Source organism: Gorilla gorilla, chromosome 7 (genome assembly GCF_029281585.2).
Source record: "Gorilla gorilla gorilla isolate KB3781 chromosome 7, NHGRI_mGorGor1-v2.1_pri, whole genome shotgun sequence".
Classification (NCBI taxonomy): Eukaryota; Metazoa; Chordata; class Mammalia; order Primates; family Hominidae; genus Gorilla; species Gorilla gorilla.
This window is the reverse complement of record NC_073231.2, coordinates 87,539,775-87,563,425: the sequence shown is the minus strand read 5'-3', so window position 1 is coordinate 87,563,425 and position 23,651 is coordinate 87,539,775. Positions and strand designations below refer to the sequence as shown.

Below are 23,651 nucleotides of genomic sequence, written 5' to 3'. Positions count from 1 at the left end.
ATTGCTTTTTTAACTACACAGAACATAAAAAAATATGCTTCCCAGTGAATAGGAGAAGACTGTATGGTAAAGGATATTCACAATTAGAATTACGTTTGGCAAGTAATGCTTAGCCTTATTTAATACATTCTAACTTGTGTGAGTGCTAAGGAGTTCTCCAAGCTGAGGTTCTACGGCCATGATTCTGGCATTGAGGGCACTGAAGCTGAGTAATAGGGAAGTCTATAGGGTCTATAGGTTACTCCTGTTGTCTGAATAACTTCTTTCTGGGTATGCATGTAATGCCCACTTGCAATGAAACAAAATTAATCCTCTTCTGATAAACACTTTCCCCAGATCTGCAAAACACTGAAGAAACTATGTATAAATATACATCCGATTACTTTTGATTTATAGTAAGCAATTAAAATGTACACACATATACACCACCACACATATTAAAAGATATCAACAGCTTGGCATGGTGGTACATGCCTGCAGTCCTAGCTACTCAGGAGGCTGAGGCAGGAGGATTGCTTGAGCCCAGGAATTCAAGGCTGTGGTAAGCTATTACCATGCCTGTGAATAGCCACTGTGCTCCAATCTGGGCAACATAGCAAGACTCCATCACCCCATCTGTGAAAAAATAATTTTGAAAAAGATACCACCACCGTGTCTGTGCACCTATTTGGGATCTAAACTTCTTTACTGTTCTGGCATAAATATCCACATTCTGGTTAAATAGGAAAAATCAGAAGCACTATTAATCAAATCCTTCTCAATGCTCCTCTAATTGTCTTGCTGTTATAACAGGGATGATTTCTTAGGAAGAAATCACTTGATGTGAAGCAAAATACCATTTGCTGAATGCCCCATTCAGAGTCATCAGGTTAGACAGCTTTCTTCCTCCCCAGAAAGTGATGGAAACACAAATAGAATGAAAACAGGTGTGGCTGTTTGGTGCATTGTTTTGTCAGATGTTCCTTGGGGTTTAATGATCCCTAGCATTGCAGGGAAGGAGTATAAAGGAGAACTTAATGGCTTTATTTTTAACTAATTAGCTGAAGGACTCTTCTTTGTGCTCACAAATAATTTTTAAATTACAGTATTACCTCTTCCCCCTTCTTGTCACTTGACACTCTCTCACCTCCATCCTGGGACTCCACCACCTACAACACATTCTCTGTGAAAATTAAGAAATCAGTAAGCCAGTAGTGTCAATGGTGAGATCATTTACAGAGAGTCTCCTTCCTTCCTTCCTTCCTTCCTTCCTTCCTTCCTTCCTTCCTTCCTTCCTTCCCTCCCTCCATCCCTCCCTTCCTCCCTCCCTCCCTTCCTTCCTTCCTTCTTTCAACGGAGTCTCACTGTGTTGCCCAGTCTGGAGTGCAGTAGTGTGATCTCAGCTCACTGTAGCCTCTGTCTCCCAGATTCAAGTGATTCTCCTGCCTCAGCCTCCCAAATGGCTTGGATTACAGGTGCCCGCCACAATGCCTGGCTAATTTTGTATTTTTAGTAGCGACTTGGTTTCACCATGTGGGCCAGGCTGGTCTCGAACTCCTGACATAAGGTGATCCATCCTCCTCGGCCTCCCAAAGTGCTGGGATTACAGGTGTGAACCACTGTGCCCGGCCAGAGAGTTCTCAATGAGATTAGGTTAAACGACTATACTTTCATTTTAAGGCAGTGTTTCTTAAAGTGTGGTCTGGAGACCAGTGCTTTAGCAGAGGGTAAATGGCACCCTAGGGGCAATGTAACTTGTTTGCACTTGCTCTCTCAAGGCTGTGCCGGTATTTTCCTGAGAAATAAATAAATAAACACATAGCCCAAACAAAAGTGTATCTACATCCTTAGAGAAACAAATCTGAAGATGATGAATCAAATTCTTGTATATTAGCATCTTTGTAGTAGCTCCAGGTATGCGCTGCCTTCCTTTTCTCACTCTCACTCTTCCAGAGACCAGCAGCTTCACAATTACTTATTAAAGTTACTTGTGAAAATGAAGATTCCTGACACCTGCTGGGAAAAAAATTCTGATTAATAGGTCCCTAGGTTCATAATATTGTTATGAAGTCATCCTTGCATCTTGGACTATATACTGCCAGAGTTTTATCTGCGAGAAAAATCCATTTCTGCAAAGTTTAAACCACTGTTCAATAACTTGCGGGCTACATCATCTCTAATGTTTATGGTGGGTTAAATAGAAGACCTTTCCTGTTGAATCATTCTTCCCAAAACAAAACCCTTCTTGTCTATGTTCTTGCCTTAGTAAGTTCAGTATCACAAACAAATTGAATCTTTGCAAACTGAAGTTGTTCACAGGTTCAGAATCATCAATACGATCATCAGTGAATACTTTATGGTGGAGGTGGCATAGATAGGCTATCAAGTAACCTATGTATCAGTTATAGCATTACTGTGGAAGTTGGCTTTTGGAGGAATAACTCACATTAGTTAATAAAAGTTGAGGTGGAGGCTACTTACTGGTTGTTCCCAGTGATCTGTTTTTCTTTTTTCCCTTATCCTAGTTTCATGCAAGACCCCATCAGCTTCAACAGGGACGGCACCAGGTTCAAGAGCCTAAAGAAGAGACCCAGAGCCAACAAATGAGGCGTAGCATTTTACTTGGGGGAACTTACATACAAGGACACTCCAGTGGCAGCAGGCTGGACAGGAGAACTTCAGCTGCTTGTAAAAAGCATGCAGTTTATATAGTATTTTCACCTAGCACCTGCCTCCATGTAACCTCCATGTGGCAACTCCCATTTCTTAAGTTATTGCTGTCAGGTGCATCTATGATACAACTAGATCCCCAGTTTTCAGCTGGGCACATGGCCTTATAAAATAGTTTGTGGCCTAGCGCAGTGGCTCATGCCTGTAACCTGAGCACTTTGGGAGGCCGAGGTGGGTGGATCACTTGAGGTTGGGAGTTCAAGACTAGCTTGGCCAACAGGGTGAAACGTTGTCTCTACTAAACATACAAAAATTAGCTGGGTGTGGTGGCATGTGCCTGTAATCCCAGCTACTCAGGAGGCTGAGGTGGGAGAATTGCTTGAATCCAGGAGGCGGAGGTTGCAGTGAGCCAAGATTGCGTCATTGCACTCCAGCGTGGGCAACAGAGTGAGACTCCGTCTCAAAAAAAAAAAAAAAAAAAAAAAAAAACAAGAAAAAAATTGTATTTCTTAGCCTTATTTACAACTAGGGGCCATGATGTTACTAAGTTCTGAACAATGGAATGTAAATGGAAGAGGTGTATATGATTTAAAGGACGTGTTCGTAGGATTTGTTCTTTTACTTCTTCATCCTCATCTTACAGGCTGGAATGCAGAGGTAATGACTGAAGCTTGAGCTGCCCTCTGGGATCATGATATAAAAAAGCAAATTCGACAATACAAAACAATATAGAGAGCAATAGAAAATTTAAAAGTAAAACAAAACACACAAAACAACAAAATAACTATAATCCATATGTTTATTATACAAAAGCAGATATTGTATCCATAAAACAATAAGATAGCCTTATCAAAAGCAAGAATAATAAAAACCAACAACAGAAGCCAACAACAACAGATAAACAAAAGGCAACATGAGATAACCAGGCAGAACTCCCAGAATGCAAAAATATACAGCAGAAATGAGAAAAAGATCAGGTGAAAAGTCGGAAGCTAAAGTTGAAGAAATCTGCCAGAAAGTATGAAATGACAAAAAGGTATAAAACTGGAGGGGAGACTCAATTTAAGAACCCTGACTCTTAATTTGAGAATTTTAGAATGAAATAAAAGAGACAATGGGAGGAGACATCAAGGAAATAATTTAATAAAACTTTTCAGAATGGAAAAGCTGCATTTTTTTGGTTTTGATATTAAGTAATTTCAACTTTTATTTTAGATTCAGAAGACACATATGCAGGTTTAATACCTAGGTATATTGTATGAATCTGAGGTTTGAGGTATGATTGATCCCTTCATCCAGGTACTGAGCATGGTACCAAAGAGTTAGTTTTTCAACCCTTGCTCCCCTCTCTCCTTCCCCTCTCTAGGAGGTCCAGTGTCTATTGCTGCCATCTTTATGTCCATGAATACCCACTGTTTAGCTCCTACTTATAAGTGAGAACATGTGGTATTTGGTTTTCTGTTTCTGTGTTAATTCACTTAGGATGATGGCCTCCAGCTTCATCCATGTTGTTGCAAAGGATATGATATTGTTCTTTTTTATGGTTGTGTAGTGCTCCATATATATATATATATATATATATATATATATATATATATATGGACACTATATATAGAGAGAGAGAGAGAGATACATATATATCTATCTCACATTTTCTTTATTCAGTCCACTGTTGATGGGCACCTGGGTCGTTTCCATGTCTTTGCTATTGTGAATAGCTCTGCAATGAACAGACAAGTGCATATGTCCTTTTGGTAGAATAATTTATTGTCCTTTGGGTATATACCCAGTAACGGGATTGCTGGGTTGAATGGTAGTTCAACTCTTAGTTCTTCGAGAAATCTCAAAACTGCTTTCCAGGTGGCTGAACTAATTTACGTGCCCACCAACAGTGCATAAGTGTTCCCTTTCCTCCACAGCCTCATCAGCATCTGTTGCTTTTTGACTTTTTTAAAAATAGCTATTCTGACTCACATGAGGTGGTATCTTATGGTTTTGATTTGCATTTCTCTGATGCTTAGTGATGTGGAGCATTTTTTCATATGTTTTTTGGCTACTTGTATGTCTTCTTTTGAGAAGTGTTCATGTTTTTTGCCCATTTATTGATGGGGTTATTTGTTCAATTTATTGATGGGGTTGTTCGTTCAATTGTTTTATGTCTTTATAGATTCTGGACATTAGACCTTTGTCAGATGCACAGTTTGCAAATATTTTCTCCCATTCTGTAGGTTGTCTGTTGATAATTTCTTTTGTTGTGCAGAAGCTCTTTAGTTTAACTAGGTCCCACTTGTCAATTTTTGTTTTAATTGCAATTAAAAGCATGAGTTTTCATATATTAAGGGCTCACTAAGCATTCATTATAATTAATGTAAAAGACTTGCACCCAGACATTCATTGTAGCTTGAAGTTTCTGAAAGTTACATTGAGAGGTGAAAAATCAGGTCACATTTACAAAATAAGGAAACGTATTGGCCCTATGCTCCTCCAGGGCAGCCCAGGATGGTAAAAACACAATAAATCAATGTCTTCAAAATTCTTAGGACTGTGAGAAAATGTGAATCTATAAGAACCAATTCTTCAAGGTTGATCCTAAATGAATACTGGGCCTAAATTTAAAATGAAACCAAGTGGCCATTTGCTGACTAGGGGTCACACACATACTCTGAGTTCCCTGAAAACCAGAAACTTTTTATCTTTAGGACTTTCAGAGCTCGGCTGTACCAACCAACCAGGGCTCAGCTATATTGACCAATCAGACCTAAGCAAGTTTGAATTCTTCATTTGCATAAATGGACCTGATTAGGAACCTGGGTGGGAACTTTTGCTATAAAACCTGAGTCTTCCCTTGGTTCTCTCTTTGAACTCACTTTGGTTTTACACAAAGAATGTGTGGAACTCCTGTTTGCAAACTGTTTACTGGAATAATATCTCTTTCCTCCAAATTTCTTTTCAGGGAACTTTTGTTTACAGGATGAATGGTTTCCAAAAGAAAATTCCAAACTCTGGAGAAGAGGAATAGAAACAGGTTGATGGAGTAAAGGGCCATAAGCCAAAGAATGTAGGTGCTTTCTCAAAGCATTCTCAAAAATGGGCAAGGAAATGAATTCTCCCTGGATCGTCCAGAAGGAACTTAGCCTTGCAGATATGTTTTAGAGTCTGATCTCGAGAACTGTCCAATAAATGTAGGTTTTAAGCCACTACATCTGTGGTAATTTGTTTCAGCCACAAGAGAAAATACACTGGCCAAATACATTAATTGTGCAGGCAAAGGAAAGACATTTTACATATTCATGCCCCCAAAACTTTACCTCCCTTTCCCTATGTAGGGAATTTACTATGGTGGTGTTTTAATAAATAAGGATCAGGCATGAGAAAGAGTATGAGGTTCAGGAAAGAAGAGACCCAAAGGACAGGGGCATGAGGGGAAGTCCTATGATTAGGGATGTTCCAGGTAGATAACTGTGTAGACTGTGAGAAAGCAACTGCTCCAGGCTGGAGCAGCCCCAGGCAGGGGCACAAAAGACTGGCTGACTGCTTATCACTCATTTTACTGTCTTGGGTGATGGTTAAGAGCTCAGCTTCAAGAACCCTGAATACCTGGTTTTCCATCCCAGTTTCATTACTTACTAACCAGGCAGATACATTTAACTCACTTTTATTTTTATTTTTGCACAGTGAAAATAATGATAGTGCTACCATATAGGGTTGTCTTGAGGGTGAAATTAGTATGTGCAGCATGCTTAAAACAGAAAAATTTACAGATAGGCACATGGAATATTGACCAAATATTCCCCTCCTTGAGACAGTTACAAACAGTATTATATACAAGTTTCAGCTGTCAAAAATATTTACCATCATAATTATATAACCATTAAGTATTGATTTAATCAACTTGTAGCTTAAGTATTTTGGATAGCTGGGAGAGGGATTTGAAGTGTGTGTGCAGCGGGGGGATGAGTTGGGTGGATAAAAAATCAAATGATAGGGTATCAAATTGTAAAATCAAGACATAGCAGTATAAGCATATTGTTTAGAAATAGAAGAGTTAATAATGATTATCTGTAGGGATTATAACCTTGCACTGGTGCAAAGTAAAGCAGGGAACTATTGATTTCCATTATAAGCCTCATGGCACTATTTGACTTTTTCAAGTATGTTCCTGTATTCTTTGATAAAATTTTAAAAATTGAATAATGAAGTTACTGTAGGTGATAGAACACATTTAGCAAGGTGGAGCAAGCCACATAAGCTTCATTGCCAAGAGTGTGAAAACTGGCATTCTTGACTCTATTGTCCAAACATATGAGCAAAAATTAACTTTAGAGTTTTGGAAATTGCAAACATCCAGAAACCTTTAGGTTTCATTTCTAATGATGCTTCAAAATCAGTGGTGCCCAACCTGGGTTGCAAATAAAAATGGGCCGGGCTATATACATTGTAGCCACCTGGGAGACTTTTAGACCTCCGATGACCCAGCTTCACCCCAGACCAATTAAATCAGAAACTCTGGGGTTAGGCTCCAGAGTACTAAACGTCAGTACTGAAAGGTTTCCAGGTGATTACAATATGTGGCCAAGATTGAGAATAACTGTATGAAAACATTTTGGGCAGCACTTGGTCAGATTTCCTTTTACTTACTGGCTTTTTAGTAAGCAACACTCCATATTTATCAGCTTGGTAGGAGCGGACGTAGAACTGGTAGTAGTTTGCAAAAATAAAGTGTGTGTCACACACCTCCTAAACATTGAAAAATATATGTGTTTCCTAAATATTATAGTTTGGATTAGAATCATGTTTGATCACTTTGGTTAATTTTGTCAAACCATAAATAGCTTTACACTAGTTTCTGAGTTATTGAATGCATGAGTCAGACTCCTAAGCCTTAGAGATTTAAACACTGATTGTTATGGCTTAAACACACTGATCTGTGTGAATGCAGAATTTCCTAATGAACTAATGAATAATAACTAAATTACACCAGGAAGACCCAGTATTAATTACCACATAATTCATATGGCAGTTTATAAATCAGATACAAAATCTAATAATTATAGGACAATTGTTATGTAATTACCTTGACTCTATATAGTAATTACAGTGTAATTTTGTCAATAGTTCACATCACATAACCATAAAGAGAACTGCTATTACTTTGCACCCTGGAGTTGAAAATAAGTAGCAAGATTATTCTAGCATCAGTTTAGAGAGGAATCAATATATAATCTTCCCTCTAGATTAGGATCCAGAAATAATGTAACCTTTTGTTTCTAATCTGTTCTGTATTTGGGACTGTACTAATTGATATGAGAGATATTTAATATGTAATGCAGTTGGTGCAGGAAGAATTTAAGCATTCTACCTGCTATTCTGAAATAGACAACATTTAAGTTAAATCATATATAACTAAGCAGATGAAAGCAGATATTCATGAGGAGGAATGTACTTTGATTAAAAACAAATTAGAACATAGTAGAAAATGCTGCTTTTCCTGTGGAGATATAGCTTAAATAGTTTTATGCTAGTTGAATTTGAGTTGGTCAATGCCTTCTTTAGCAAGTGTGTAAACTATCATTTGCTTAGCTCCCTTCAGAAAAGTTTTTTGTTTGTTTTGTTTTTGTTTTCATTTTAAAAAAGATATATTAGCTCCATTAATAGCACACTATACTGGAGAGGTAAGAACACTCCACTGGAGAGGAGGAAAATGACTAGAATTACCATGAAATGGGTTAAGACCTTATATCATCCTCTGGCCAGCACAGGGGTTTACAGTCTAAGACAAAATCTAAAGAAGGACAAAAGTTTCTGCCCATGTTCAAGTAGAGTTGGGATTGATACTGGGAGAGTGAGATGTGGGTGAATTTCCTATGGTTCCTTACAGAGAGAATGCGTGGTGCCAATAGCTTAGCAGAGTCATTTCATGGATTTCATGAATATGGCAAAGAACTGGTGAAAAGACACTGAAGTATTTATCAGACCTTCACGACTCATGAAAGTGATTATTCTCTGACTGTAAGCTCGCTGAAGAAGAGATAAATCCCAAGCAGGATGGGATCCAGGAAATACCCAGGAAAGCTTGTCTTTTCAATAGAGTCATAGAGGTCCTCAGGCAGAGAACAGCCCCTTCTGATACTCTAGGCTGAGATTCTAAGTATCCTGGACTTGAAACATTGTATTCTCATTGTTTATAGTGGTGAAAGTGACAGCCACAATACTATTTGGAATGTTATAAAAATGAAGCTCAATTAAATAATGAAAGTCAGTCTATTGACTCTGAAAGTTTTTCTGCCAGGTAAAGATGGCCAACTTCCCTGGTAGCTAAGCTGCTGAACATTTATAATTGGAAACCATAGAAAGGATCATTTTTTAAAAATAGAGATAGGGTCTCGAACTCCTGGGCTCAAGCAATCCACCTGCCTCAGCCCCCCAAAGTGCTGGGATTGTAGGTGTGAGCCACAGTGCCCATTCAGAATAAACTTTTAATGACTCCAGAAAAATAGGATGCCAACTCTCTGATTCCTGTCTACCCAAACACACTGAGGTAATTGCTAGCTAATCGATAAAGCAACGAAACTACAAACAGGATGCAAATCCCACTGAGGCAAGGCTTTGTAAATGGAATGAGTGGTCCCATGAATGTATTGTAGCCTTCCTGTAGCCTGCAGTGACCACCACATCAGGTAAAAAGGAAAGAACACCAAAGCTTGGCCTTTAATACCCTCTACAAAGTGTCTTCAATATTAGCTGGAGTCTTTCCTTCCACTGTGCACTTTTGTGTATCCTACACTTAGTCATCAAGGATACTCATCTTTTGTTAAACATTCCCTTTAATTTCCTGCTACCAGACTCTTTCTTCTCCTTATCTGAAGTGGCCCATCCATCAACATGTCTCCTGTCCAGACCTCACTCATTATTTAAGCGCTCCATTTTCTTAGTCAAGAGACTCCTTTTGCTTCTTGGAAACTCTACTCTTGTACTACATATATTTTTATATGCATTTTCTCTATTGGCTTATAAATTCCTGGAGGCAAGTGCCATGATTTACACATTTTTAGATTATTTCCAAGTAGTTATTATTGAATTTCACAATACAATAAAAACTAGAATGAATGTACCTGTTGATATTTCCTTTGTTAAATTTAAGCATTTGTAGGCTATATTAATTATTAGACCCCAGGATTACTGATCTATGGAGTAAGCATTTTTAGTGCGGGTTTTTGAACCCTCTCCTTCCCTGAGAATGTTTCTTTTATCCTAATATGACTATTAACAACTTGCTTTTTGAAGGACACCGAAGATTTGATGTAGGAATTCAAAGTGATCTCTCTGATAGTAACAGAAAACCTGATTCTGTTATTAGACATAGATGACACTCTTTGAAGAAGTTAAAGCTTAGCTCCTCAAAGACTTTAAGTCACATCAGATTTGAAAAAGGAAACAGTGGAGAAGAGCTCCTGTGTGCTGTCAGAAGAGCCCCAGATGTGGGTTCAGGAGAATGAGGGGCTTCCTCTTTCCCTCAATAACTGGGCTGTATGAGTTGGGTTATGCCAGAGAACACCTGAAAAATGAGTGGTTTAGGTTATATGAGCTTGAAGACACCATGAGTCTTAAGAAATCATGCTGTGAGTACATTTCTTGGAGAAAAAATACTGTAATGAAAATAAAACAGCAGGCTGGGATAAAAATCTTGTACTATTGGAAAAGGTAATTATGAAGAAATAATAATTTTTCTCCCAAAGCTTGGCCTTAGGAAAATTACGGCTTATGTATTTATTTATTTATTTTTTTGAGACAGGGTCTCACTCTGTTGCCCAGGCTGGATTGCAGTGGTGTCATCACAGCTCACTGCAGCCTCAAACTCCTGGGCTCAAGTGATCCTCTTGCCTCAGCCTCCAGGGTAGCTGGGACCACAGGTACATGCCACAACACCCAGCTAACTTAAAAACAAAAATTTATTTATTTTTGGTAGGGACAGAGTCTCACTATGCTGTCCAGGCTGGTCTCCGACTCTTGGGCTCAGGCAATCCTCCTGCCTTGGCTCAGGCTCTCAAAGTGCTGGGATTATAGGCATGAGCCACCGTGTCCGGGCAGCTAATTTAATTGTAATTCTCTCTCTTTCTTCCCTCCCCTCAGTTATTTATCCTAGTTTCAATTCCAAGGGCATTGCTTTCAGATTTCTGGACTGATTACAATGGAGGTATTTAAAAAAGCAGTTCAAGGTATTGCTCTTCCTTTAGAACTCTTTGTAGAAGGCACAAGAATCCTGGCAAGTTTTCAAGGCGTAAAGAGATTCTAGTGTTGGGATTTGTAGGAATTCTCCCAGGTGATGAAGCCCTCAGGAGTTTTCCCACTTCCCCCACCCAAATCTCCTGAGAGAGTTGAACAATTAGGATAAATCATTGGTTCTCATTATTAGACATAGATGTCTATGATTAAGATTTCAATCATACTGACACCTGAGGAACTTGGCTCTTGGTTAAAAACCAATGGTGATTTTCTTTTTTGAAGCTTCACTATCAGCAATTACAAAGGTTTTCCCTGGCAGGCTCTTAGGAGAAGCTGCTCTCCCCACACCAGACTCAGTGCACAACCAGTGTATTCTAATCTCTGCAGGGAGCTGCACTTAAGCCCTCAGGCCCCTCTGGCAGGTTATGCTCTTCCCTATTTGCATTCCTGGTGCTGGCACCTTCATTCCTGAGGTTTCCCAGGCTGGACTGTAGTGTTGTCATCACGGCTCACCGCAGCTTCAAACTCCTGGGTTCAAGTGATCCTCTCGCCTCAGCCTTCAGAATCGCTGGGACCGCAGGTGCATGCCACCACACCAAGCTAGCTTAAAAACAAAATTTGAGGCCTTAGGCAGGGGGCTTCTTCAGGCTCCTCTGCTGAGGCCTCCCTATGCAGGGAGGAAGGGGAAGTCTTGAAGACCCAGTCCATGTCCACTCCTAGCCCTCCCTCTTTGCCCTCCTCCCCCCACCTCAGAGTCCATGCAGCTGTTTGGGGCTCCCTCAACAGTGAGACATCCCCGCAGTCTGTGTCGATTCATCTGACCCACTGTCAGTGTGCTGTTCTCTGGGGGAAGATGGAATAAAGGGAGTTGGTACAGGTTTCTCAGGTTTTAGCCTCTTATAAGCGATTGCAGTAAGTGATTGAAGGTTTAATCCTTTCACTTTTGGCTTGTTGCTTTAATCGGCTCCTCTAACACCTGGAGGCTCAGCTCTCTCTCCCTGCTCAGCTGAGCTCCTACCAGCACCTCTGCTTTCCAAACAACTGAAATGTTTGAGCTCAGATCAGTTTCCCAGAGCATGTGGAATGAAAATGTTTCAATAATCAACACACGACAGGGCCTAGCAACCAGCCGAGGATGACAGGAACTCAACCGCCTTTCAGTCCAGTCGCTTATATCTGAGCATGAAGCTCCCTGTCTGTCACAAAGGTTCTGCACTGCACATTCCATGACCTTGAAGACTTATTGCATGAGCATCAATTTTCCCTACAGCCTAACGCAATACCCAGTATGTAATTAGATGTTAATATATATTAATTTAAAAGCAATCATGATATGTCAAGTAATTACTGAATATGTTTCACAAACATTTTTATCAGGTTGTTACTCTTTCTGTCTCATTGGGGCAATTAACAAATAAAATAAATCCACAATAATATTCACATAAGATGAATTAGAATATAATTATTTGGAAAGTTTAGATTATTAAGGAAAATAGTTCAAAGCAATATATTCTTAGAAACACATGTAGGCTAGCAGTTATCTGGGAATATATATGTTACTAGAGTTCTTCGGTTTTTAAGAATGTTGAGGTCCCCAAATTGACCCAGTTATCCTGTCTGAGCGAAATACACATTCACTTTTGCTTCCTAGTTCTGGGTGTTGAGGTTGCAACTGACTTTCTCTTCTCTTGACCAAGATTTACTTGAAATAAACCTAGAGGTGGTTTCCAAAACCATAATATGATTTTGTGAGGGATTGAGTATGGGGATGAAATATGTATGTTTTACAAAGTATAAATCTTTGGGAAGAATGAAATTCAGATTTTTGTTTGTGGATTCAGGGAAATTGTAGCAGGCTAGGTTGGTGCTTATTGGATTCTGAAAACATTTGATTTAACTGGATGAAGAAAATGCACACAATATTCACTTGTCTATCTAACAGAAAAGTAGAACGTCATTGATTTAGGGTCCTGCTCCAAAGAGAGAGCCCACTCTGGCAAGTGTACTTCAAGACCGTTTGTAAATATGCTAAACAATAAGACAAAATTTCAAAGTATCATGATTACATGTTCTAGAGACATTTAGAACATCATCATTTTTCTAAGGAATGTCCCTACATACAAAATAAAGTCACTTTATACAAAATGAAATACTTCTCCCCAGACTGCCTAGTAAAAGTAGCCAACAATAGTGTAGGTGACACCCCCAAATAATCCAAAGGTTATTTTAGATGCTCAACTGATTTATTTTCCTAATCATGTTTTTTTTTTTAAATCAGTTATTTAATTAGGTTCTTCTTAAGATGTTTAGAACACCAATTTCTGAGGATAAATTCCATTTGTCAGGGCAAACACATGAGGAATAGCTTTGATTTTTGGTAAAATCTGTGAGTCCACAGCTTTCCCATCAATCTTGCACTGTCTGTATTCTCGTATTTCTCTTTTTCTGTGTCGAAGATCTCACCTTCCTGGTGTCTGGGCTTCCGCAGCTGCTTCTTCCTGAAGTAAGCATCAGTAGGATGTTTTGGGATTTTTACATTGCTGATATCAATTTTGGTTGAGGTGGCAATGACAAGTTTCTGGTGTGTTCTTCATAGAGGAACTCGACTGAGGACCAGAGGTCCAGTCACAAGTAACAAGCCACTAGCCAGCTGCTTCAGGAAAACCACCCTCTTGACCCTGTGGTGTCCAGTGAGGATGATCAGAATGGTCCTGGGGGTGATGCTGGCTCACAGTTTTCTCACGTGCTGATTGAAGGGTTTTGTGCAGTGGCTCAACAGCTTTCCAGGCACATATTCAGCAGAATATTATCTGAGCATTTTGTGAAGTTTAACCACCCGGGTACCACCGTTCTTGTCACTACCAACTGGTTTTGTAACAGTTGCAAGAACCTTCTCCTTCTTTTTCTTTTCAACCTTGGATTTAGTGGCTGAGTACTTCCTCTTGTACATGGCCTTTCTGGAATACATAGCAGATCGAGAATACCTGCCAATTCCTCTGACAGGGACAGGATTGTGGCTGCAATGGGGCTTCCCCTTCTTGGGCATCTTAGCCTTGAGGTTACCTTTTTTCACCTTGCCACCAGCATCAGCCTTCTTAGCTTCGGGTTTCTTCTCTTTAGTATCGGCTTCTCCGCTTTTTCACCTGCCATCTTGCAAGATAGGAAAGAACCCTAATCATGTTTAATATCATTTGATGCCTGATAAAAATTCAGTACATTTTCCTAGTGTTCAAGTTTCATTTAATAATCATTTCATTAAAAAACCCAACATTTATAGTATGCAAAGTAGTATTAAAAAAGGATTGTCAGATTTTGAAGGAAAAGAACCACTAAAATACAGCCCCAAATGTCATTCACAGCTGCTGAAAGTAAATTATATAATCTTCTGGGGAGTAATTTGGCATTATGAATGAAAAATTATATAATGTATATTTTTCAATACTGCAATTCCCATTCTAGAAATTTACCATAAAGAAATAATGTTGTATGCACAAAGATATGTATACCAAGAATATTTAACACAGTCTGGTTTATACTACCGAAGAAATGGAGCCAAATGAAATGTTCAGCAACAGTCTTGGTAGCATAAATGAGCAGTCCTCAAAAGTGATGATGCAGATCTATGTATTTTGAGAACATATTACTAAGTAGAAAGTAGTTCCAAAACAAAATGTATGGTATAAAACAATTTTCTAAGTTAAAAAATGGTTTATTCATCTGTAGTAAAAAGCTGGCAGGCTGTGAATTAATTTTCAGTTGTGGTCATGTTTAGATGGTGGAATTATGCGTGATTGTTTTACTCATCTGTGTCTTCTATTGTTTTCCCATAAGGAACATAAATTCCTTATCTATTCCAGGTATTATTCCTATAAGGAGTTAGGAAATAATTTCACCAATATTTTTTAGAGAAAAGAGTCTTATGATTATGTAAAGCATGCCACATTAAAAGAATTTTATTTAACGGACATTTCTATAGCACTTACTATGTTCCAGACAGTGTTTCTCTGCCATTTTTCCTGCCAGTCTCCCTTTCCTTCTTCCTTTCTCTTTTCCCTCTCTTCCTTAATTTATTCCCCTCCCTTTCCTCCTTTATATCATTTTTTATTGTGGTAAAATGTAGCATTTTTGGTGTATAGATTTATGAATTTTGTTAAATACATATAATAGTATAGCATCACTACAGTCAATACACAGAACAGTTTCATCCCTCCACCCTCCTAATTCCTTTAAATCCTTTTGTAGTAAACACCTGTTATCCTAGCCCTGGGAAACCACTGATCTCTTTTCTCCTCTTGTTCTACTTTTTCCAGAATGTTATATAATTGCAATTATATAGTATGTAACCTTCAGAGTCTAGCTTCTTTTATTTAGCATAATGCACTTGAAATTTATTCATGTTAAGTGTATCAAGAGCTTGTTCCTTTTTATTGCTGAATAGTATTCAATTATATGGATATAGCACAGTTTGTTTATCCATCATCAGCTGAAGGACATTTGGGTTATGTTCAGTGTTTTGTAATAATGAATAAAGTAGCTTGAATATTTGCATACGGGTTCTTATGTGAACATTGTTTTCATTTCTCCTTGGGTAAATACCTAGGAGTGAAATTGCTGGATCATATTGTTAGTATGTCTTTAACTTTATGAGAAACTGCCAAAGTGTTTTCCAAAGGCGCTGTAACATTTTGCATTCTTGCCAGTAATATATGAGAGTTTCAGTTGCTCTGTCTCCTTGATGACATTTGGCATTGTCACTTTTTAAAATGTAGCAGCTTCTATTTTAAATATTTACAAATATTAATTCATTTAACTCTGAGATAAATAGTATTACTATCTCAATTTTATTAGTGAAAAAATTGATATGGACATCAGGCTCCTCTCTCAAATTCACACAGTCTGTAAGTGGAGAGCTGAATTGGTATCCAGACAACCTAAGGCCAGAATATATGTTCTTAATATACTATACTGTACCTCTCTTTCTGTCAATACGGGAAAGAAAGGCTTGCTATAATTCCAGTGAAAACTTGAAAGTTCATCGTTTCTACTCTTAGAAAATTGGCTGAAATTTATTGAGTTTTAAATTAATTTGCCAAACATGTACAGTGTGGCTCCATCTAGAACTATTCCTGTCAGCTAATTAAAGGATGTCAGTAGGCCGGCTCCTGAGAGATCTTTCAGAATACGTAACTTGTTGGGTTCCCTGCGGTTCAGAGTCTCGCTCTCAGCCCTGCAAACCTAGAAATGTAATCCTTTTGCTATCCAAGAAATGACTGAACTCAGTCATGCTGGAGGACGTAAGAGATAAAGTTCACAAGACAATGATATGTTAAACAAAATGGAAATTTATTAATTTATTGCGAGAAATATAATGACCAAAGGGAACAAATATTCATTTATATTTGACAGCACAACTTCCTGTAGAAAAACTGCATGGGAGCCAAATTATAATCAGAAGGTTCCTAGGTATGCCTAGAAACATAACTGGGAGAGTTCTCTGATTTTAATAGCCTGAAGCCTTTAAACACTCAATCATAAAACTAAGTCCTGGAAGTTTGTGCCTGAAATATCCTTATTTGTTCCTTCCCACAGTATGATTTAGTCTGCCTAGGGGCCACAGAGAATGATGAAGTGTCTGCCTTTCCGCTGCTCTAGCTCTGATCAACCCAACTTCTCACTGATGTCTTTGTTTCTTAGACATGGATCTTCTAATTACAATCAATTCATATTCATCTTCAATAACCCAATATTTGTTGATCATCTATCGTGTGCCAAGACTGTTCTATGAGTATGGGATAGAGCTCATTTCAGGAATCATTCTGTCTTTTTAAAATTTTGAAGTATCTCTTCTTGTCTTTTTTTGGATCCATTTTATGTTGAGATATATATATATATATGTATATATATATGTATGTATGTATGTGTATATATATATATATAAAACCTCTAAGGAGAAACTCATTTATGAGGTCTTGATGGTCACCTCACTGTGGTTCCCATGTACTGACTTAGAACATGTATTTTTGAATTTGTATGATTATTATTAATTTTTGTCTTTCTACACAACCCCTCGTTTCAACTCTAACCAATGTGTGAATATTTTAAAAGTCTAGATCCTTTGTACAACACATTTGCTCTTCTGAGCTGAATCCATGAATTTCAATTGTCTAAATGTCACTGTCTGGACATTTTGCTAGCTTCTCAAACTCAATGACTCACATCAAACCTGCCATTTTCTTCTAACAAACCAGCTTTTATTTTTTAAAAAATCTGTGTTTTAAATGAATGCAATCAGCATCGTCCAGCCATTCCATATTTTAATTCTGTTCCCATTTTTCCTGCACCCCATGTCATGTCAATGAGTTGACAAATTGGATGAAAAGCATTTTGTAAACCAAACCCTTTCTTTCATTTGGCTGCTTATTTTCAATATGTCCAACCAACTAGTGACATATATCATTAGACACTGAAACTGGTGTGTGTTGTACTGAAAGGTTCTTGAGCAGTGGATCATTCTTTTTTCTTGCTGTTGTCTCAGGGAACTTCTCTGGGCTCTTTCTGTTTGCAATTTTGGGTCCCAACCACATCCTGCCTCAACACCACTTGCAATGGACTGAATCAAAGTGTCTGTGTTAAAATCCTAACCCTTAAGATGATGGTATTAGGAGGTGGGGCCTTTGGGGGGTGATTGGTGCCCTATAAAATAGGCCCTAGAAAGATCCCTTGCCTCTTCCACCATGTGAGGAAACTGCCAAAAGATGGACATCTATGAATAGGAAGCAGGTCCTCACCAGACACTGAATCTGTTGGTGATTTGATCTTGAACTTCCCAGTCTTTAGAATTGTGGGAAATAAATTTCTGTTGTTTACAAACCACCCAGTCTGTGGCATTTTGTTATAGTGGCCTGAACAGTCTGAGACAGAGAGCCCAGAGCTTTGGTTTTGTGTGCCGTTTCTTTCTTTGGTTGACTATTTCCTTTAGACCTTTTTCTGAGCTGCCATGTATCTATGCTTCTCTTCCTGTTGCCCCAAGTTAGCCCTACTTCATTCCTACCCTTCCTACCACTCTCCCCTTCTGTTTTTCTTCTTTTTTCATCAGGAATCCAGCCCCATTTGACCTCCTTTTCCCCTGCTTTCCTCATTTACCATTCCCTTCCATCCTGTCTTATTCCTTCTATTCTCTGCCTGCCTTGGGTGGAGACTGAAACAATGCCCTCACTCCCTTGGTCAAAATGAAACCAGCCCATAGATGACAGTTTTTGAGACAAATAAAAATTGATCCTCCTGGTCTTAAAGCTTGAAATTTACATTTGTCTTATCTGAGTTCCCTCTTAGGAAACTGACTCTCAGGCCTCCCAGGTGGTATTAAGGAAGTGAAACTCACCTTCCTTACCTCTCCCTAATTCCTGTTTTACCAACTGACTGCCTGCTTTCTGTTGACCAGCTCCTCTTTCTTACCGTCCTAATCCCTAATCCCTGCTTTCTCACACATACTACATTCCTTCTCTGCTATGTAAACCCCCAATTTTAGATGGTTTGAGAGATGCATTTGAGATTGATCTCCCATCTTTTTGGCTGAAGCACTTGAATAAAGCCTTCTTCTTTGGCAATACTTGTTGTCTCTGTGATGGGGTTTCTGTGCAGTGAGCAATGGGACCTAGACCAAATGGCTGGTGTTTTGGTATCAAAAACATTCAATATCTCTCAATGAAAGAAAACATTTCTCATTCACATTTATGAGGCACTTCAACCATATTAGCCAAGTTTGTACTTTCAAGCTTAATTTTTATTATTTTCCTACAAAGAGCCTCGTTCCATTTAAAATAGGGGTCCTTCTTTTTTCCTAGTATTCCCTAACATGTCCGCATCCCTTTTCCCAAACTTCAATTCATACTGATTGCTAAACTTATGAAGTTATTTTATTTCTCCTAATTGATGGAAGTCCTACTCCTTATGCAAATTCATGTTTTCTTTAAGTCTTTTCTATTACCCTTGATCAGAAAAGTATCCTCTGCAGCCTTCAAATTAGGAAAGAACTTTGTTTTTAGGTCAATTTTACTTACTTAAAAGTTATTTGTATACATTTTTCCCACTCTGCCAGATTATACATTTAATGAAGTTTCAAGCATATTAGCTTTCAAATACTCATCCATGGACTAGTGGGTACTTTACCATTCGAGGAGCTTAATGACATAAATCTACTGTGTGAAAGAATGAGATGAGTCACTGCAGCCTTAAACATGATTTCATTTGTTCTCCATTCATGTCATCATCTACTATGTAATTTTGTTCTTAAACCAGAGACATGTAGATTTCAGGCAAAGCCTGTAGTTTGTTCTCTTTTGACCCCTTAAAGCCTTTATTATGCCCCACAGACCTAGGGTGCCCATCTTTCCTTGAATTTCTCCTTTTCTGGATCTAGTTATACGTGTGCAGGCTGCAGCCCTCCACTGTCCACTGGCTATGTGGGAATTTCCTGATATAATAATCTGACCTGAAATGTCACCAAGGCAGGTTTGGGCTGGCTTCCAGCCCAATGCAAACAGCAGGGATAAACAGCAGTGTTCTGCTCAACACTTCACCAGTTAAGCTGCCATTAAAAGGGAAACACCTGCTACCCAGAGAGTCTTTATATTTTACTTTACCACAGGGGTCTTCTCTGGACTTGATAACTGATTGCTTTGGGGCTAAGCTGGAAAAAAATACATTATCTCCCCATGTAACTATCAAGTAAGGAAAGAAGTTTCCTCTGTGTGATTAGACCCCTCCACAAAACAGGCCCATGGAGAGTCTAGAAGAACATGCTATACCTTAGAAAAGGAGAAACACACTATGTTTGCTGTTATATGGAAGAAGAGAACAGGAGCATACAAAATCATTGTGCAGTTAGAATCCTGCAGTCAGTTGGAGTCTCTGTTCCACAGCAGCTTCCTCTGTAATTCCAAAATTATTTGTTACAGAATAAAAGATAGCAACATAAGGTGCTAGATCTGCAATCTTTTGAATTAGCATAGCTTGGGAGATAGGAGGCACAAAGGTTAAAGTCCTAATTCTACATATTATTGCTTTACTTTGGGCAAAAGTTTTAACTTTCTCAAGACTGCTTTATCAGTATAATGTGGTGGTGAGGCCAAGTAATCTTAGAATTTACCTATTTAATTCCAGTAGTCTAAGACTCTGTGACTAGTTAACGCTCTTGACTCTGTACTTAAGCAACTTAAAGTGTGAATTGGTAGCATTTTATAAGGCAGTGCATTTTCTCAAGATTTACAGTGAAATCTCTGTGGTTTGTGCTTACAGAGGGGACAGTGAATAGTTTGAATTATGGGATACTTTTTCAGAAATGCCATCTTTATTACTTTCAAATGGGTGCAGTAAATATGCTAGGCTAACAAAACGTTGCCAGGATGTTTTGCCAAATATAGATCTTTTTGTGAACGTATCAGAATGATAGGTAATTAACTTTTATTGTTTATACATCAGTGTGAACTTTTAAAGTGCTTAAAAGCAGTTTGTTGCCTTAAATGGTTTTGTGAGTACCTTCGTTGCCAGACTTTTATTTACACGATGCCGTATAAGATGGTTAATTTTATGTGTCAACTTGACCAGGCTAGGGGATGGCCAGATGGCTGTGAAAACATTATTTCTGGGTATATCTGTGAGGGTGTTTCTGGAAAAGATGAGCATTTGAATTGGTAGACCGAGTAAAGAAAATGGCCCTCAGCAATGTGGGTGGGCATCATCTAACCTGTTAAAGGGCCTGAATAGAACAAAAAGGCAGAGGAAGGGCGCGTTTATTCTATCTGTTTGAGCTGGGGCATCTGTCTTCTTCTGCCCTTGGACATCAGCATTCCTGGTTCTCAAGCTTTGGGACTTGCATTGAATTTCACCATTGGCTTTCTTATTTCTCCATCTTGCAGGTGGCAGATAATGGAATTTTTCAGCCTCCATAACTGTGTGAACTAGTTCCTATAATAAATCTCCCTTTATATATAATATATATCTATATCCTATTAGTCTGTTTCTCTGCAGAACTCTGACTCATTCATTCTATGTAAAATTTGTTGGTTAAAAGGTTAAAACTTACATTTTCTTATTATTAAAACTTCAAGATAAGTGATGTTTAGGATGTTTTGAATGATGATGAGTTGGGATTACAACATAGCCCTGGTTACACACTTCTTTCATGTAAGCATTCATTACTAAGCCTTGAAACCACGAAGTCTTTGCAAGCTTTGTCTTCATAGTTACCCCATTGTTTCAGAAGTTTTGCTTCCTCATTTTGTTCTAGCTTGAGGTACAAGTTGATGCTGAAAAATAAAAGAGATTCTTTGAGGTTCAAGCTCTTTGACTCAGTGAGCCATTGGCTATCTCTCCTGCTCCTACCCTCTTACCCTTTGTCCTACATGTCCTGGTACCTAGTAGAACCTTAGACCCCTTCTTGTCTTACTGCCCCATAGGACCTGCCAACTCCAAGGCTCCTAAGTACAGTTCAGGAAATACCAGTTCCTATGGGGTAAAGCATTGCAGTTTAGGAAATGATAACTGATGGTCACTGACAACCAGGGTTACCATCAAAGTCTTTAAATTCTTTATTAAGTCAGTAACTGTTGAATACCTACCATGAATAAGCTATAGGGGTTGTACAAAGATGAATAAGATACAGCCCCAATCTCAGGAAACTTGTTTGCAACTTGGTAGAGGAGGCTAATTTCATCATAATTGTATTTCTAATTTCTAGGAGAATGGATTTTTTTTTTTTTTGTCCTCAGGCTTTAATACCCACAGAACTATGCAGAAAGTATCACCTTCACAGCACTGGTGCGGTCACCTTTTTCATTATGCTTACACTATGCCAAGGGAGAAGATGACCTCAATACATTATTACTTGGCTTAATTGCAGCTTCCATAAAACAAATAATACACAAAATTACTTGAAACTACAAAGCAGCCTAATGACATATTGAAAATCCCAGAACAAGTGAATAGGGAGAAAGAATATGGAATTTTTTTCAAAACAAAAATTAAACTGAATTTTTGGGGGTAGGTTGGGGTGGGTGAGGATTTTGGCCTAGGTCAGCATGAACTGATAGAACATGTGAAGGCAGAAAAAACAATGAACTAGGATCTTTCTACCATCCTCCATCAAGACAGAATCTTTGCTGAGCTTTCCATATTACTTCACTGCTTCTAATAGTGTTGGAAAGTAATAGCACAAAAGCTTGCTTTATCTGGTGATGGAGAAGCAAAGCCAGACTTGCTCTTTGTGTGGTGTGACCCAAGATACCTCAAGGCTAAGATGACTTCCAATAGTTCTTTCCCTTAACCCATAGCAACCAAAATTCCCACCATTAGAATTTTTATGTAGGTGCTTTCTAGAGATGTGTACTCTGTGGATAGATCAAGACCTTATTATTTATTTAGAAGTCTAATGTCTTGGGTAATGTCTTAGTCTGTTTTCCACTGCTATAACAGAATACTTGAGAGTGGGTAATTTATAATAAACAGAAACTTATCGGTCAAGGTTCCAGAGGGTGGGAGGTCCAAGACCAAAAGCTGCATCTGGTTAGGGCCTTCTTGCTGTGTCATCCCATGTTGGAAGGGCAAAGAGAGGGCATGAAAACATGAAAGGACTAAACTTGCTTTTATAACAAACTTACTCTTGCAATAAAGAACCTATTCCTGCAGCAATGACATTAATCTATCAATGAGGTCAAAGCCCTCATGGTCTAATCACCTCTTAAAGGTCCAGTCTATCAATATTGTTGCATTGGAGACTGTTTCCAACACATGCTTTATTGGAACTTCCAGATAGCAGGGCTTTGGTGATCTAGAGTCCATTAAGGATCACTTTGATTTAAGGGAGAGATATGAGCTGGCAAAAAATAATAAGAAAGTGATATGGTTTAATGAATGAAGTGTGGATGGCAGAGAAAGGAGAGAAAAACAAACTAGAGCTGCTCTAAAATCTCAGTGACTTTAGAAAAATGTGTCAAAGGCTTTGGCCATTGAGAGGTGGAAGGTCTCTGCCTTCTCTCTTCTTTACCTGTTTCTTATCAATATGTATGGCTGATATTACTTAGCATTAAATGGTAACATGTTTTTTCATGCTTGCTTGCGGGATGGGAGCTGATGGTTTTGCTATGAGCCAAACCAGGCAGCAAGAGACACTTCACTGGGATGGGTTAAATCCATGGATTTAATATATCATTGAAATGGGTACCAGATTATGTAGGTTCTTGGCCTGGCTCTGCTGGGAATTACTGTGTGGCCCTAGGCAAGTTTGTTTTTCTTTCTAGAGACCCATTTTCTTTAACCACACAATGCCAGGACTGGTGGAGAGAGGGACCATATAGGAGTAGCTGCCTCAATTCTAATGGAACCTTATACCCTATTTCATAAAAGCAGAAAATGCTGTGGTATCTGAGAACTGGATCTTATATTTACCAGTATCTCAGAAATAAAATTCAATTGCAGCAAGAGATGGTTCTAAACACTCACATGCTACTTGGGGGAATCTAATGCACGTAAAAGCTGAGTACAAGGCTGCAAATCCCCTTCCAAGCCTTCTTCACCTGCTGAGTCATCTTCCAAAGTCTGGATATGTGGCTCTTGGGATATGTCCAGCTTGCCTTGAGCTAGGCAGCAGGCATCTATCTAGTCAGGGCAGAAGCTTGGATTTTAATATAACAACTGGAGCCAATTTACAGAAGCAATATGATTTTCTAAATTATTGGAATTAGCTAGTCAAGCCTGGGAGTTACAATCACTCACAGGCTCAC

General features: G+C 38.6%; 1 pseudogene; it reads right to left on the bottom strand.

Moving 5' to 3' along the window:
• Positions 1-13,178: 13,178 nt before the first annotated feature.
• On the bottom strand, positions 13,179-14,022 carry LOC101136752 (large ribosomal subunit protein eL6-like; annotated as a pseudogene).
• Positions 14,023-23,651: the final 9,629 nt, after the last annotated feature.